Source organism: Saccopteryx leptura, chromosome 4, assembly GCF_036850995.1.
Source record: "Saccopteryx leptura isolate mSacLep1 chromosome 4, mSacLep1_pri_phased_curated, whole genome shotgun sequence".
Taxonomy (NCBI): domain Eukaryota; kingdom Metazoa; phylum Chordata; class Mammalia; order Chiroptera; family Emballonuridae; genus Saccopteryx; species Saccopteryx leptura.
The window spans coordinates 157,424,901-157,429,185 of NC_089506.1; the positions used below are offsets into that span (position 1 = coordinate 157,424,901).

The 4,285-nt window shown below is 35.0% G+C and overlaps 1 non-coding gene across 1 annotated transcript; it reads right to left on the reverse strand.

Annotated features, from left to right (window-relative positions):
* Window positions 1–3,759: 3,759 nt before the first annotated feature.
* On the reverse strand, window positions 3,760–3,835 carry TRNAA-CGC (transfer RNA alanine (anticodon CGC)). The gene has a single exon. It is a non-coding gene; the product is annotated as a tRNA-Ala (tRNA).
* Between the last annotated feature and the right edge of the window lie 450 nt (window positions 3,836–4,285).

Below are 4,285 nucleotides of genomic sequence, written 5' to 3' on the forward strand. Positions count from 1 at the left end.
CCAAAACATCCATGGGGAGATGTTTCCCCAAAGCATGACTTAGGATATTAGGACCAAAAGTGTGAAGAAGGGCTCTTCAGTAGATGAAAACAATAGATGTTTAGAAATCCTTCTACTCCTCAGGTCATTTCCTTTCTAGATCAGCACAGAAGCAAACAAAAATTTAAATATAGGTTGAAAATAATATAAGAAAAGATTCATGCCAAATTTTTAACTGCAATATATAAATTAACTCTGTTTTAAAAATTGATCTATTTCCACCTAGGAATACAGCTTGTGTGCATACCTCTCCCCCACACCCCCAACACACATACATATGCTCTGGTACAAATAATTTTCTATTTAAATACAACCACATATCTATTTATGTCAGGAAAATGAATACTTTTATCTCAGAAAAAAATATTTTACTTTTTAAGTTTACTTTATATACATGGCATCCTAAATATATATATAGATATATCTATTACTAAATATTGTAAGAGGTCTAATTTTAATAAATATAATGTCTTTATAATGATAAACGTTTTATGTACTGCAAACTAAACCTGCAAGTAAATAATAAATTGTATGACCAAAATTCTATATATAATCATGTCTAAACTGCCATCTGTTGAGAAATAACTAAATGGTCACAATTTTAGAAAAACAATATATAAGCACTATTTTGCCAACAAATATCAAAACAAACTAAGACTATATTAAATGGTACTTGAATCTTATGTCATAATTGTTAATGTAGAATAAGGATCAGAATTTTAGATGTAGAGGAGAACTACTATGATTAAATAGCAGAAATAAACTAAATAGAACTCTTCATTTCTTCTGAATTAAATAAAAACACAATTATATAATATTACAATTTACCAAAGTATGTTACTCAAAATAGTCCACTTATACCAATGAAATGTTTTCCTAAAACAATATTTGTAACTTAAATGTAATCATAACACACAAGGCTATTTTCTATCTTAATACTAAAAATAGCTTTCTTCTGATTATATAAATAATATATACTCACTATAAATCAAAATAAAAATTTAAATTATATACTACAGCTTAGCGGAGAATATAACAATTATCTGGAAACAAAAACAAAAACTCATTACCTCAAATCAATTACCAATGACATTTAATGACCATTCTTTCATGCATTTTTATTTAATTATATGTGTATCTATGTGCATTGCTATCAAAGTTGGATCATATAAACATAGTTTATTGTGGGTAGTTGTGGTAAGCAGAATAGGACGGCCCTCATGATTCCTGCCTTCTGTTATACATACCTTTCATAATCCCCTCCCCCTGAATCTGAGCAAGACCAGTGAATATGATGAGATATCACTTTTATGATTAAGATGGTTGATTTCAGGTGAAGCAAAAGAGAGAGATTCTGAGTGGGTCTAACATAATAATGTGAACTGTCTGGAAGAAAGTGAACATCAGAAAGATGTTGTCCTACAGGTCTAAAAGAAGGATCAACTTGTCACCATATCATGAGCTGACTATGGGGACCCTTGGCAAGGAAACATAGATGACAGCCAAGGCCTGAGTAAGTACCCAGCTGACAGCCAGCAAAGTAACAAAACCAAATAAATTAATTAAACAAGGACCTTAGTCCTATAGCTACAAGTTATTGTATCCTGTCAGTAGTCATGGCTTTGAAAAGAACCCAAACACCAGAAGTTAGCATAGCACAACGCAAAACCTCAATTGTAGCCTGGTGAGACTCCAACCAAGGGATATAGCTGTCCCTTACCCAAACCACTGAACCATGGAATCTGTGAGATCATACAAATATGGTATTTTAAACCATTAATTTTTTTGTGATTTATTTTTTATGCAGAAAATTAATACAATATTGACATGAATATAATTTTTATCTTATTTTGTTGCTTATAGGTACAGTCTGCCACAATACCCACAAACTAAGTATAATTTAAATATGTATACTTTATGCATTTAGGAGAATGTATTATTACAAAGTATTAGAACTCTAAGTATTTTCACACCTGAACTTTCTAAATTATGAGATTATAAATTATTTCACAATAGATATCCCTGTTATTGTTGTATATGATTTTATAATTATTGATCACTTATATTTGATGTTCTTTAAATACCTATCTTTTGAGTTTGTTTTGTTTCCATCAACATCTTGTAGATTTGTTTTTTGTTTAATTAAGTTCAAAGAATTTTACATTGTAATCTAGCTATCTACCTAGAGTTACAATATTTTGATATATCAATCTAATTTTACTTCACTTTGTTTAATGGCACACTGCATTTATTAAATAAATTTTTTAATGTTAATGGGGTGACATTAATAAATCAGGGTACATATGTTCAAAGAAAACATCTCCAGGTTATCTTGTCATTCAATTATGTTGCATACCCATCACCTAAAGTCAAATTGTCCTCTGCACCTTCTATCTGGTTTTTGTTGTGCCAGTCCCCTCCCCCTCTCCAACCTCTCCCCCCCCATAACCACCACACACTTGTCCATGTCTCTTAGTCTCGTTTTTATGTCCCACCCATGTGTGGAATCATGCAGTTTTTAGTTTTTTCTGATTTACTTATTTCACTCCGTATAATGTTATCAAGGTCCAAACATTTTGTTGTAAATGATCCAATGTTATCATTTCTTATGGCTGAGTAGTATTCCACAGTATATGTGCCACATCTTCTTTATCCAGTCATCTATTAAAGGGCTTTTTGGTTGTTTTCATGTCTTGGCCACTGTGAACAATGCTGCAATGGTCAGGGGGCTGGATGTGTCTTTACGTACAAATATTTTTGAGTTTTGGGGGTATATACTCAGGAGAGGGATTGCTGGGTCATATACTAGTTCTATTTTTAGTTTTTTGAGAAACAACCATACTTTCTTCCATAATGGTTGTATTACTTTACATTACCACCAACAGTGGAGGAGGGTCCCTTTTTCTCCACAGCCTCTCCAACACTTGATATTATCTGTCTTGTTGATAATAGCTAATATAACAGGTACGAGGTAGTAGCTCATTGTAGTCTTGATTTGCATTTCTCTAATAACTAAAGAAGATGAGCATCTTTTCATATATATGTTGGGTATTTGTATTCCTGGGAAAAGTGTCTGTTCATGTCCTCTTCCCATTTTTTTATTGGATTGTTTGTTTGTTTGTTGTTGAGTTTTATGAGTTCTTTGTATATTTTGGATATTAGGCCCTTATCTGAGCTGTTGTTTGAAAATATCATCTCCCATTTAATTGGCTGTCTGTTTATTTTGTTGTCAGTTTCTCTTGCTGAGTAAAAACTTCTTAGTCTGATGTGGTCCCATTCATTTATCTTTGCCTTCACTTCTTTTGCCTTTGGAGTCAAATTCATAAGATGCTCTTTAAAACCAAGGTCCATGAGTTTAGTACGTATGTTTTCTTCTATGTACTTTATTGTTTCAGGTTTTTTTTTTTTTTTTTTTTGTATTTTTCTGAAGTTGGAAACGGGGAGAGACAGTCAGACAGACTCCCGCATGCGCCGGACCGGGATCCACCCGGCACGCCCACCAGGGGCGACACTCTGCCCACCAGGGGGCGATGCTCTGCCCCTCCGGGGCATCGCTCTGTCGTGACCAGAGCCACTCTAGTGCCTGGGGCAGAGGCCAAGGAGCCATCCCCAGTGCCCGGGCCATCTTTCCAATGGAGCCTTGGCTGCGGGAGGGGAAGAGAGAGACAGAGAGGAAGGAGAGGGGGCGGGGTGGAGAAGCAGATGGGCGCTTCTCCTGTGTGCCCTGGCCGGGAATCGAACCCAGGACTCCTGCACGCGAGGCCGATGCTCTGCCACTGAGCCAACCGGCCAGGGCCTGTTTCAGGTCTTATATTTATGTCTTTGATCCATTTGAATTAATTTTAGTACAAGGGGACAAACTGTAGTAGAGTTTCACTCTTTTGCATGTGGCTTTCCAGTTTTCCCAGCACCATTTGTTGAAGAGGCTTTCTTTTCTCCATTGTGTGTTGTTGGCCCCTTTCTCGAAAATTATTTGACCATATATGTGGTTTTATTTCTGGACTTTCTATTCTGTTCCATTGGTCTGAGTGTCTATTTTTCTGCCAATACCATGCTGTTTTGATTGTCGTGGCCCTATAATATAATTTGAAGTCAGGTATTGTAATGCCCCCAGCTTTGTTCTTTTTCTTTAGGATTGCTTTGGTTATTCAGGTTATTTATAGTTCCATATAAATCTGATGATTTTTTGTTCCATTTCTTTAAAAAAGTCATTGGAATTTTGATGGGAATTGCATTAAATTTGTAT